At 43.3% G+C, this 13,900-nt stretch overlaps 1 protein-coding gene across 8 annotated transcripts in view; it reads left to right on the top strand.

The window, feature by feature from the left end:
- MTMR3 (myotubularin related protein 3) overlaps positions 1–13,900 on the top strand; it is a 1,575,327-nt gene that overhangs the window by 179,795 nt on the left and 1,381,632 nt on the right. For 2 of the 8 annotated variants that reach the window (XM_085633884.1, XM_085633881.1), the window contains exon 3: positions 9,245–9,348. The exons of the other annotated variants lie outside the window; for them this stretch is intronic. The gene's annotated coding sequence lies outside the window, so the exon portion shown is untranslated. The remainder of the gene's footprint in view (positions 1–9,244; positions 9,349–13,900) is intronic. 8 annotated transcript variants of the gene reach the window in all.

Raw genomic sequence — 13,900 nt, 5'->3', positions numbered from 1 at the left:
CCCTTTTTCCTAAAGAGAATGATGTTCGTGTAACACCAGGATTCAGGTATTGAACCTTCTTGTGCTGCTCTAAGAACTGGTAGAAAAACCCGACGGATCTCCTGCGAATTTTTTTTATAAAATTCCATCGGAACGGCATCCATGCCGGCTGCTTTACCATTGGCCAGAGATTTAATTGCAAGATCAACCTCTTCCCACTCTATAGGAGCAGCAAGGATTTCATTCTGCTGTTCCGAGAGTTGAGCCGTTGCAATGCCTGACAGGTAAAATGCCGCATGTTGGGGCAAGTCCGGACCCCCTGTACTATCCTTGTTATACAGATTACTATAAAAATGATGAAATACCCCTAGGACTCCTTCAGGTGTTTCCAGAACCTGACCCTGGGCATTGCATATCCTAAGGACACCGTTAACCAGGCTCTTCTGCTGGAGTCGCTTGGCCCGAACCCTGCCCGACTGTTCCCCCAGCTCAAACATCTCAGAACGATATTGCAGAAATTTAGCAGCAAGATCCTGACCAAAAAACTCCAGCAAGGATGACCTGATTTTAGCAATTATTGCCCGACTATAGTTGGTGTCCCGTCCCTCTTTGACCGCATCTATTAATGATATCTCAGCTTTGCTAAATTCAGCCAAGCATTGGATTACTTGCTGATGAGCAGATTTTCGCCGATAGAATTAAAAACTCTTCGTTTCACCTCTCAGAGCATCCTTGAATGTATCCCAAACCAGCAAATCAGAAGCTGACCCAATATTAAAATTAAAGAATTCCTCCATCCCCTTCCTAATATGATCCAAATAGGGTTGTTCTAACAAAAGTTTCCGCTCAAATGTCCATACCCTTATACTCGGAGGTATGTGGGGGATAGAGCATTCAATGATCAGAGGGTTATGGTCAAAGTACTCTAGGGTAGACTAAGACGGAAGATGCTGCTATTAACTGTTCAGATAGAAGAAAATAATTGAGGCGAGCCATTTTGTTATGCGGTGCCGAATAGTACGTGAATCCATCCTGCAAACGATTGTGGTAAAACCAGGAATCAATCAAGAGATGTTCTTGAGCCAGAGCCCGCAACGCCCTGAAAACTCTGGGCTTCTTGCCCACATAAGGTTGATCCGTGGATAAGTCAAAGTTAGCAGCTAGATTAATATTCAAGTCGCCACACAACAATATAGGATGAGAATATAGTGCTAACTCGACATTCAAATGATGCAGTACTTTAGGATCGTCTGAATTTGGGCCATTAACAGTGCAGATTGTGAAAGGCCTATCATTTACAACTACCTCTGAAATAGCCCACCTCCCCACATTGTCCTGACTAGTCTTCCTGCAAGAGCCAACCCCGCGCCGCAAATGAATAGCTACCCCCCTAATCTTGGATGTCTGATGTGAACAACCCACTAAATCAAATCCTGGTATTCGCAAAAAGCCACGGTCATTCCATGCAACATGAGTTTCCTGTAAACAAATCATGTCTATATGCAAAGCCTGAACTATTCTAGAAAATAATGCCCTTTTTTCCCATCATTCAGCCCACAGATATTCCAGGATACTATGTGGACCTTAGTTTGCGCCATCAATTTACTGATATACTCTTAGAATATATCTATATAGTGTAGATTTCTTAAATAGAAAAAAAAACCTGTTGTCTACATTGAGACCAAGGTTAAAAACTAGAGTGCCAATTAAGCACAAGGTTTTTTTTTTTTTTTAACCTTTTGTTCCACCCAACCAAAACCCACCCGGAACCCACCCCTAAAGCACCCCCCACAAAATGCAACATGACCAAAGTCCTTGTGATGGGGGGAGCTGGTTAAGACCCACAAGCTCCCGACCCCGTACCGCTAGCTAAGTTTGGGGCGTCCTCCCGAGGTGTGCAGAGGCGGCAGACTAAAAAGTAGATCATAAGAAAACACAGAAGGAATGCCCTCCTCCCCCCCTCCATAAATGCTGCAACAGTTTGAGATCCCCTTACAACTAAAATAATAATAAGGGGGCAGGTTACTGTGCGCCTATCTATATCATGGTTCTCTCAGAGTGAATTCAGATAGTCCTTAGCTTTAACTTCCGACATGAAAATTTTTACTTGACCCTGATGGATTGTCCTAAGCTTAGAAGGATAGAGCAAGAAAGCCTGGGTCCCCTTCGACTGGAATGGAGCAATTAGTTGGCGGAGATGCCATCTCCGCTCAACAGTGGCTGGGCATAAGTCGGGACGTACAAAAAATTGACATCCCTTTGCAGATCTCTTCCTGTCCGGTCTGGCCAAGTCCTAAATCTTGTCTCTGGCCAAGAAATTATTCAGACAAATAAGAATGGCACGGGGCTTGTCTTCAGTTTGACCGGGCTTCTGCTTGAACGGAAAACGATGCGCACGCTGAACCTCGATCTGCCAGTCCCACTGCTTGACCTCAGGAAATGCTTCAGTGAACCACTCTGAGATGAACAGCCTGGCGTCTGATCCTTCCATTCCTTCTGGAACACCAAGAACTCAAAGATTATTCCGACGCAATCTATTTTCGAGATCTGTAAGCTTCCAGACAATGTCCTCTCTTTGCACCTTAAGACTCTCTGTGATGCCCCTTTGTGCAGCCATATCGTCCTCCAACGTAGAGATTCGCTCCTCTACCACTCCCATTCTAGAAGCAATATCCGAGCAGGTCTTAGCAACCCTCCGTATGGAGTTCTGCACTCGCCGACACACCCCTTGAGTGAGGGCACTTTCCTTCCGAGTCTCTTCGTGGTGGGCCGTAATAGTTTGATAAATCACTGCCAGTGTTATTTCTCCTGAAGGAGGGCCCAACGGTGCAGAGCCATTACCAGATTGATTTACCCCCGGATCAGTAGAAGGGGCTTCAAGAGCTGCCTGCCCAGAAAAAGAATAGTCCCAAGCCAAAGATCCTACATCAGGGTGCACAAAGTCAGGACTTTTTGTAGATTTTCGAACTGTTCCAATACCTGAGGGTAGCATCTCAGTGCTCCCCCACTCCCCGGGCTCGCTATCATCCGACCACTCCTTTCCATCCACAAGATCTTCCTCCGAGGACACTGTGATCTGACAGGGAATAGAATTTATCCCCTCCTTCTGCATCATGCCACAGGCTTTGCGTCATACACTGCAAAGTAGGATTGCTTGCTTCACTTGCGTTCCCGGCATTCCTAATTGTAGATTCTTCATCCGGGACTACCTCTCCCAGAATGCCACTGTGCTGCTGACTAACGTCTGGGTGAGCAGATTTTGCATTAACTTCAGAAACTGCAGTTCTTGCAATAGATTCTGTCAATGAATTAATACCAGGTTTCTTAACTGAATTGGTAATGAGCACCGTTGCAGCAACTGCTTCTGCACGTTCCCTTTTACAGATTGCGGTGAGCCAGCCTTCTCTGGAGGTCTGCGAAACATTGATGGCACAGTTTGAACTGTTTTCCCCTTAATCGGCTGATCCACATCGGCCTGCGGACCGCCTGTTGCAGTTCCCGGAATAACGGTCGGCAAGGTAGAGTCAAGCTCGCTGGCCACCCTGGGAGGCCCTCCGGAACGGGTTGAGCCTCGACCCCGCTGCTCCTCTTGCTACCCGAGCACTCTTCGCCTGTGGCTGACTCTTCGCACTTTTCAGCGGCATTTCAATCGAAAGCGGCTGGAGTCCTGAGTAGAGAAGAAGAGCCCGGCAGACCCAGGAGCTACACACCACACAATCAGGGCAGCAAGACCAGATCCTGCTCACAAGTAGGGATGATTTAACATACGATACACACCACCACAGCATTCCGGAATAGGTATTAAATCCATTTAATATTAGCAGCACATTTTAAACTTCACTAAACGGGATCCGTCAACGCTAGCTATGCAACGAGGTCGGGCGGAGCAGAGCCTCAATCCAGCTCAACCGGCCATAGGACTGGCCGCCATCTTTGCCTCTCATACCACTTCTCCTAATTTGTTTTATAAGCAGTTGGTTTTCGCCTACCTAGGGAAGGATGTTGGAGCATGTTTGTGGTAATCAATTGACTATTCACAGATAGCACATTGAATATACACAGTTTTGCATGTTATTTGGAGATGGATTGACTTGGTGTGTGCTAACTTCAGGAAGCCCATTGAAGATGGAGTATTCACTCCCTAGAGTAAATAATGAAGCGAAACATTATGACTTCCTTATAGATGATTTGAAGGTGCAGTGATGAATTCCTGAATCACTGTAGCATTCCCATCTAAGGTGGTGAATAATGCTAAGGTGGTGAGTAATGCATTGAATAGTATTTAGTAGAGAGCTACTAGGATTGAGAACAACGAATTGGAACTTTTTCTGTTTCCTTTTATGGAAGTGTGGTATAGAGATGACTGCGTGCTAATGAGACTCTATAATCAGACTGGATCACGTTGGCGACACACTCCCTTTTGGTTGACTTGTATACTTAAGATTAAGCGATAGTTGATTGTTTCACTCTACCCTGGATATGAACTATTTGAAATAATGGATACACTACTAGGAATTGTATAGTGTCTTGTGTTACTTCTGTTGTAAATAGTTTCACAGTCTGATCACTGTGTCGTCTGCGATGTGATCACTTATTTCATACTTTGCTTTACATGAATTATTCAAATGCATTTTTGATAGCAACAAAGCTTGTTCTGTGCTTTTTTCAAATTGATTTTGATACCTAATTAATTGGAATTATAATTAGATTAGTATTTTCTCAAAGGTATGTACGAGGTCTCCACTTATGAATGAGTCCCAATGGACAGTTGTTCAAATAATACAAGTTTAGTCTGGTCCATGTTGGCATATAGAGTTGTCCTTGTTATATACACACACAGGCTCGAAGACGAGCATAAAGTCAACAAATGATTGGAGATGTAATTGATTAGTGGACTGTTAAATGCATTGTGATGTAGTGTTCTTTAAAGAGGAAAGTTCTCAAATCTTTTCGAAATTGAATCAGCATTGTGGCAGTCCTAATGGATGTGGGGCCGTTATTCCAGAATCTGGCTGCATAGATGGCAAAGCACTTCTTAGTATGCAGTCTATTGGGGTCCTAGGTACTGGTATACTGAGCACCATTGGAGATGATAAGCTTGTCTAAAAGATTGGTGAGGGTGCTGATTGTGTTGGCTTTGCAAATTATGCAGCGGGTTCGAATATGGCAGGGGCCAATGAGAGGAAGCATCTGGACCATGGTTATGTAATTATATTTCTTTAAGCCTTGGTTGAGGCTTACTGCGGCATGTAGTAAGCCCATAAGGGATGTCATTATGGAATCTGGTAGGCAAGGAAGCAAGTCGTTAACACCATCCACGTGTGAGAGCACGGGGACATGAGCAGTAGTAGTTCTAAAGGCGCTTTCTTGAACAGACTGTTTCATTTTCTTTAGAAAAGAAAACTGGCTCCAGGCAGGTTTTGTGTTTTGTCAGTGTGTTTCTTGAGGGTCAGGTTAGTGTCCAGGGTGAATCCAAGTAACTTTGCATTCATTAAATTTTGGTACTCAAAGCCGTCAAGGTTTATGCCATTGATTCAGGTATGTACTGTTTCTTCTTGGCAAATAACAAGAATTCCGTCTTGGTGGGTAATCTTCAAGTAGGCATTAGACATCTAGTTCTTGATGATGTTCAGACCGTGTTTGAGGCAATGGATGACTGAAACCAAGAAGTCTTTCGAGTATATTTGTGTATCTTCGGCATATTGGTGAATCTTTGATATAAGTGAGTAGAGCACTCCTTCTAAAGCTTGAAGATAGCAGGGTACAGTTTGTAATCCCCAGGGGCTTGGAGTGGGGGGGATCCTACAGTTGATGGGTATCATTTGGAACTTGAAGGTGCCCTTGTAAACCAACTGAGGTTAGTGGAAATGTAGGAGGAGAACCAGTGAGGGGTATTGCTGGTGAATTCCATTTGAAACCTCAGGGTGCATATAAGGGTGAGATTTTCGACTGTGTCCAAGGCAGAGGAGAGGTCCAGCAATATCATGAAGCAGGGGGCATCTTCATCTGTTCTCAGGATGGTTTTGTATTTGATATGAGAAGTGTCTGTCTCCATGCTGCCACGCCATCTGAAGCCAGACTACTAGTTATGCAGGTGATCGCATTAATGTGATCTTGGAGTTTAACATGGACTGTTTTTTCTTTTATCTTGCAGATGAATTGTAGTTGAGTGATAGGCCGGTAGTTGGTGAGACCATCAGTGTCTAGTGTAGGTTTCTTTAACAGTTAGAGGATCTGACCTGTTCTGAGAACTTCTGCTACTTGTATGAGGGATAGTATGAATGAGAGACCGTCTCCAGGAAGAGCTTTGGTGAGGGACAAGGGTAAGACATCATCTTCAGAAGAAGTGTCTTTGAGGAAGTTTACTATTTTGGGAAGATATGCTTGGAAGGATGGCAATTGCAGGATATGGAAGGGAGGAGTGGGAATAAGAGATGAAACAGGCTTGATGTGTCAGTGTGTTGCTGGATCTTCTGTATTGGTAATGCACTTTCTGTGGTGTGAGGAATTGGTGAATCTGAAAAGGGATTGAATCAGTTATTGATTGTCATGAAAAGCATTCTGCTTGTGGTGGTGGCTTCATTTATAGTTTTATATAGAGCAAACTGATGGTGTTTGTATATTATTTTACCTTGGCTGCTGTGACGAGCTAGTCCGCATATTGTGCAGAGGGACTTCAGTATCATGAGGTCATCAGGAGTTATATTTTTGCATAGTGATGGATTCTTAATTAGGGCTTTGCTACTCGATTTCCTTTGTTTAAACTTCACTATTCTGTCTTCCCTCACTGTGCCAGCTGCTTTGAGACTGTTTCAGAAGTTTAGAAACGATTATTCATCAGAAGAAAAAGTTATTAACTTTTTCTGACCCTGGTTCTGGCCAATACTAAATCTCCTTGCAAATTCCTCATCTTCCTTCCTCCCCCTCTTCTGAGATAGTGCTGTAATTACTAAGGTTCTTAGACATTCAGCTCTTATTATGAATGCAGTCATTAAGCTCTCCCACTTCCTCTCTGTACACCTCAGTTGGGTGTGGAAATATGCAAGCAGCTGATGCAGGCATGCCAGTTGGCGCTCGAAATAAGCTTGTATTGTCACTTCCTGGGTGTGGAGAGCTCTGACTGGAGTAGCATGGCAGTGATACAGAGCTATTGTTGGAGGAGGACGTTTTCAAACCCAATTCTGGCCCCCAGAGATATTCCTAAACTAAAGAAGCTCCGAGAAGATTTTCCACCAGGCATAACATTACCTGAGGTAAGTAACCTTTTCTTCTGTGATCTCACACACAAATGGGACATACTCATGTTTATGAATTCTGACAAAATACAGTGATACAGAACTTGCATTATGATAATTTAACTTTTCCTTGGCTTGTCTTGCGACACCTAGCTTGGTCCTACACTGTCTCCACTTTGCGGTATTTTTATGTATCATTCTGTCTCTTCAGATGGTAAATTGAAAAGATTAGCATGAAAGTCTTAAGCAAAAGTATATTGCTGTTGTTTCCTATGCTTTTAGTGTGAGAGCTCTCTGCCAACACAGATTCTCCTTCTCCACTTAGTTTGTGGGTAACAGTTTGACAATAGAAATATAGAGCAGGAAAGTGCCTAGTTGGAACATATGAAGCATCTGGATGACTCATGCAAGGGGACCTAGAGGCCTGGAATTGTTTTAATTGATAACATCATTGAATTGAGCCATTTTCGGCTCTACCCTGAATTTTGATTCTCCATGTTTATATCTGGATAGAGGCTACAATATAGGAAAGACTATTTTTATATTTTCTCATTCTTAAGTTGTTATAAAGTTGCAGGTCTGCTAGCTAATCTTGTTGGTCTTTGAAGGTAACTCTAACTTGGACAAGACGCAGCCTTTCTCACTAGTTTCTAAAACCAACATTGATAGGTGCGGATAACTTTTGACTTCTTGCTGTTATTTGAAGTGTATTAGGGATTACACCTGCTCTCACCGTCATACATTCTTGACTATAAGCTGTACCAGGGGGCTAAGGCAGCAAATCCTTTGACCCAGAAGTTCTTCAGGGAAGCACTTCTACCTTTGAGATAACAATGGCTCCTTTGACTTAATCTCATACTCGCTCGTAATTCCTGGGATAGGGGATCAGCCTCTCTTCATAATCTGATAAGATGGCAACCCCTCTCCCTGTGCGCAAGATCCATTACTGAGTGCCACTTTACTATGCCGTAGGAATAGGTCATGTATGACTTTTTCTAGGCACCAACTGCCTTTATGCTTATGTTGGCTAATGGCCCTCTTAAATCTCTCCTAAATTGAAGCATGAATGAAAGTACTCTCATAACTATTGAGTTATCTTCATCTGCTAAAGCAACTTCTTTCTGTTTAAATAACCCCCAAGCCTTGCATCCGTTATATCGTTATTGCATTATTATTATTTAATGATTCCTTTGAGTTTCTTTGGGTCACGTCGTTTTGTTCAGCATCACAGTTTAGAGCCAGGTGAATAACTCATGGAGGAATTCTCTTAGTAAAATTGTATACACCTTAATTGACCTGATTTACATGACAGTAACATGGAAAACGATGTTGTAGAACCTGTTTACTCGAATACAGAATCAATTTACCATACAGCTCTCTCTGATGTAGCCTTTTGCAGCTTCTTCCTCTAACTAGGATTTCGGCAGAACATCTCGTTTGTCATGATGATGTGGAATCCTGCACAAGCATGTTGTGAATCTTTATTTGACTACATGCAGACAGCTCATTGAATAGTCTTGGGTGTCTGCCTTCTCGCTGTGTTATCGAAGATTAAGGATATGGAGTTAACCTGTAGCATTGATAAGTATTATTACTCTCTCAGAACTTCTGTTTTGCTTCCTCATGCTAGTGTCTGTAACTTGGGTGGAGTGATTGAGCGTCTGTTTGCTGAGAAAGTACCTTCTGCTAGTCCTTTGTCAGACTCTTTTGCAGAGATGTTCATTTGTTTTCTCTCTGCTATTTTGGCACTATTGTCATGTTTCACATTCAAATGCTTAACACCACTCTAAAGTGATGTGTTTCCGGCCTGTCCTTCCTTAGTTTTCTAATTATAGTTGCATTTTAGTTCCCAAAAAAGCTAACCTCAGAAACATACTTTTTTAAATCAATTTGTTTCTCTCCCCAATTAGTTTAGTGCAATAATCAAAATTCATTGCACACATGCTGGCATTTCTTGTTTATTTTTCTTGCTCGGGCTCAATTGTTCACGCTCTTAGCTCTAGTACAGATTTTCCTCCTTTTTCTTGCAGTACTAGATCTTTTTGGCAAGAGAGGAAATGTACCGTAAAGGTCAGAGATGCTGACTTTGGAACAGGCAAAGCAGGTTCGACACCTGGTGCTGGCTTAACATCTGGTGAGTGTGGGCAAGTCTCTAAATCTCCCTCTGCCTAACAAAAGCAGAATCTGAACTTGTTTAATGTAATCTGGTGCTTGTATAAGGCATTCCAATGCACTTGGGCAGAGTTTGCGCTATATAATACTGCAAAAAATAAAATTAAGAGAATTAACAAGGCAGAGATCCGATAAAAGTTTGGCAAATTGCTTTAAAACTATTGTGTACTTGCTTTTCCCCTTCCTTCTCTTTTTAGCAAAGGTATGCAGCTGCGGCTCAGAAAGGGAGTGGAAAGGGCTGGCTTATACAGGTGATTGCTAGATGAATTCTGGACTGGTCTTAAAAGTCCCAGTCTCCCACAGGGTCCAGGCAATCCACTTGAAGCTGCAAGCAGAGCCCTTGAGCTACCAGGTGGCCAGTTTAATAGATCTGTCATTAGAAAACCTACAGGCTAAGGATGTTCTTAGAACTACTGTGCTATTCAGTCAGTAGAACCCGGGCCTGGCATTTGTGAGCCTAGGTTTTGGTGACTTGGAAGTAATTACAGCTGGTTCCACCACCCTCTTAAGAGCTCCAGTGCAACATCCTTTCTTCTTTCAGAATAAACATGAAAATCAGAGCAAAGCTTACCCACTCCATTTTGACAGAAAGCCTGATCAGTACTGTACAGATCATTAATGGACGGGTATGCTCAGACGCGAGTCCCGTGCTCTCCATGCCACTGGAATCAAGCTATCCTACCTGAAGAGGGGTGAAACCCCGAAACCGGTCCTAGGATGCTTGTTTCCAGTCCAGGGAGGACCTGGCATGGCAGTTTGGGCTGGACTGTTCCCATTGGGCACAGGGTCTAGACGTATTTGCATATGGCTGGGTCCAAACTGGAATGGGGTGGTGAGCAAAAAAACGATGGATTTAGGCCCAGATCTCTGTACTTGGCTGAATGTATGACATTGTTTTGCATTCTGTCCATCAATAGTTCTTTTTGCAGATCATTAATGGAGCCATACTGGAGTGTCAGAGGACTCACATTTCTTCTTTCTGTTAGTTGAAAACATGGAAATGTCCAACCTGCATTTACTACTTAACACCGAAAGCTAACTTCTTTCAATGTCCTCCTTATTTTGGCAGGCAGGGTAACTGAGGCACACTCCTTACCCCTAGCAGGTCAGACTGGGAATGCCCCCTTCCCAGAAATTGAATGACACCCCACACTCCCCTTTCCTTCCCGATTTATGACTATAAAGTACTTTTTTTATACTTTTGTATTGAGCCTGCCCTGCACTGGTACTCACGGTACATAGCTGAAGGCATAATAGAAGAGGCATGGGCTCTATGCATTCTTTATGGGTGTCACCTGCCGGCTTTGCTGCAGTCTATGTCCTGTGTTGGCTGTGTTTCAATTTTCCCTACCGTGTTCATACTGATTAACTCTGACTTGCACACTAAGCACAATAGGCCACAGTTTGCAAAGTATATAATTACAAAAACCAAAATATAAACTGAAAAAATATTCAGTTAACGAGTTCTCTCAAAGGTCATATACTAAACTCTGTAGTAGAAGCCTTACAAGGTCTCTAAAACAAATAGAACAGAATTCATAGTTAACTGCAAGCATATTTCTTCATTGCACTGGCCATGTTTTCACATGAAATCGCATACAACAATGTTCAGTGTCCCTTACATCTAGCTGTGCCCTATACCCCGGTATGAGTATGTAGTGCCCACAAGTCTTGATGGAATGGCACACACTGCATGCGTTATGCCATATAAGGAACGTAGATGGTAATTTCTTATCTATTGTAAGTAGTCATTTGAGGTCGTAATCGCTGTGTTGAGATACCTAAAGTAGAGATTTTAAGTGTATACCCTATCTACATGCCATTCGCTGCACAAGTTGCCACTAGACATGGTTGAAGACCATGTTTAGTGAGCCCTGAAAGTAAGAATACTGACTGCAAAGCATTAATTTGGGCCATTATTTAGACCGTGAAAGCTTTGCATGCAGTGCCTTGTTGAAGATTGTAGCTAGCGGATGTTTGGACAGAGGCATTAGGTCAGGGCCTGTCCCAGGCCCCCACTCTCAACCCAGAGTAGTCTTCAGCCAAACCCTGCTTTCAAGATCTTTTCTTTAAAGCGGAGTGAGCAAAGCATTTGACTGTTCCAAATGGATTCCTGTAGAGTTATTTCTTTTTGCTCCCCTTCTGAAGGTGATACTCTGCTCTGTGCTACCTATTGGCACAACTAAAAACGTATGCAGTGTGTTCTGGGCCTTACCTGTATTAAGGCCCTGCACTCAGCATCACAGAAGAATGGTCAAAGCAGATTGCCCGATTTTTTTTCATAAAAAGATCTTTGATCAAACAAGTTTTCTCTCAACTCTCAAGATGAGCTGTCTTTCTATCATAGTGTTAAAAGTAAATTTCATAACTTGGATACTCCATCTTTACAGGCTTTCCAGGAGCTCCAGTTGGAAGAGTCATTGTCCCCCCTTCAAAGCATTAAATCGGGCTCCCCGTCCGACCCCTGCCCAGCAAACATCCTGACGTTATTAGCCCCCATTATTAACCCTACAGGACACCAGCTCTTTAATGCCCCCTTTCCTCGGGCACTATGCCAAAATTATGGAAGCACGCAAAGATTCTTCCATTGATAAAAAAAGGCTAATGCCAACCGGATGGATCCGGCCGATTTCTCTGCTTCCGGCCCTCTCTCAGGTACTAGAGAAGCATGTAAACAAGGCCCTGCAAAAACACATTGAAGATGGGAAGCTTCTCCGTGAATCTCAGTCCGGCTTTAGGGCCAATTTCAGTACAGAGCCCGCTTTGTTGTAAGTGACTGAGTTCATTAGAGGCAGACTGGACCAGGGAGGCAAGTCCGCTCTGATATTGGTCGACCTATCAGATGGCCTTTGATACGGTCCCACACGATAGGCTCCTAAACAGGCTTAAAGACATCGGCCTTTTGAGTAATAGATCTCAGGATATCTGGTTCCCTCCGTTTTCATCTCCGACGCCTGCCTCTGATGTTGGTGTCCCTCAAGGTTCCATTCTCAGCCCTACCCTCTTTAATATCTATCTATCCCCCTTGTATCCATGGTAGAGGAAGAGGGTGCAAAGATAGTTTCCTATGCTGACGACACTCAGCTGATCTTCACCTGTGAGCAAGGCTTAGACTTTGATGGGGCAAGGATCAGGGCCTGTGTCACGAAGGTGTTAAACTGGTTTAAGATTAATCAGTTTAAGTGTAATCCAGACAAAACAGAAGTGGTTTTCTTTGGAAAACCAGAAATGTCTGAATGGAGCTCCTAGTAGCCCAAAGATCTTCCACCTCCACTCGTAGAAAAGGAGAAAGCTAAAAATTTAGGAATTGTGATTGATCAATCACTCTCCATGCACTCTCAGATTCATAATCTCTCTTGCACTTGCCTCGGCATACTCAGTATGCTAAAACAATTCCTGCCACTACTTCCACTTTAGAGCAGAAATATTGTGGTGCAGGCGTTGGTGACCTCAAAGCTTAATTATGTCAACTGCCTTTACATTGGCCTTCCCAAATCTCTGATCCAGCGTTAACAAGTGGTTCGAAACGCGACAGCCAGAGCCATCATTAAACCCAAACCCAGATCTAATATGACTCAGATTCTTGCATCCCTACATTGGCTCCGCATAAAAGAATGGATAGAGTTCAAAGCCCTGACCATCTTTTTCAAAGGGTTTCACAAAGAAGGAGCGCAGGCTACCTAATCAAACGGGTTAATCACTACACTACCTCTAGACCTCTGCGCTCTTCCAATGCCAACCTGGCCAGCATGCCCACGATATGCATGGCACGTACGGGAGGCACATCCTTTGGCTTCCTTGGTGCGAAACTGTGGAATAGCTTTCCGGAGGCCTTGAGGTTAAACACAGACCTACTTTTCTTGAGGAAGAATCTAAAAACTTTGCTTTTTGATCACTAACTGGGTCTTCTGTTCACTCTTTCTCCCCCGCTGTCCAGGCGCCAGGACACTCTAGCTGGAGTAGCTGTGCGCTCAAACGAATAACTTATTTAATTTTATTTCATTTCATTACTCAAGAACCCACTGGGCTCACCTTTAGCCTGGGTCTAGTCAGCCCTTCTCTAGGATTCCCATACCCCATGTTAGCTGCAGGTATGTCATTGCATATGTTGGTAATTAAATATGACTTCAGCAGTGATGTCAGCAGTCTCATTTTTGATGACGTTTGTGACCTCACATGAATGAGATCCTGAGCAATGCAAGGTGGAATGTGTGGCACGCCATAACTGACAAATTGCACTGTTTTTTTGCAGTCTCTCTACATAACTGCTCCAGTTTTCTTCCGGGAGACTGCATTGTAAACTGTACTCCACAGAGCCACTCCTTGTTCAGGATTGAATGACATTTGTGACCTTCTTAGTTGCCTTGCTTCTATTTGTTGTTTTCCTCCTCTTTCTGTATTTGAACCACCCACAGGAGTTTTGTTTTTGATATCTGTAAATTGGTTATTCTTCCTGTTCTGAATGCAGCATTGCAAACAGAGCCACATTTAAACACCAGCTTGCCTGGAATAAT

The sequence above is a fragment of the Triturus cristatus genome, chromosome 11 (genome assembly GCF_964204655.1).
Source record: "Triturus cristatus chromosome 11, aTriCri1.1, whole genome shotgun sequence".
In the NCBI taxonomy this organism is placed as follows: Eukaryota; Metazoa; Chordata; class Amphibia; order Caudata; family Salamandridae; genus Triturus; species Triturus cristatus.
Note: the sequence above shows the minus strand (reverse complement) of the source record. Positions and strands in the feature narration are given on the sequence as shown.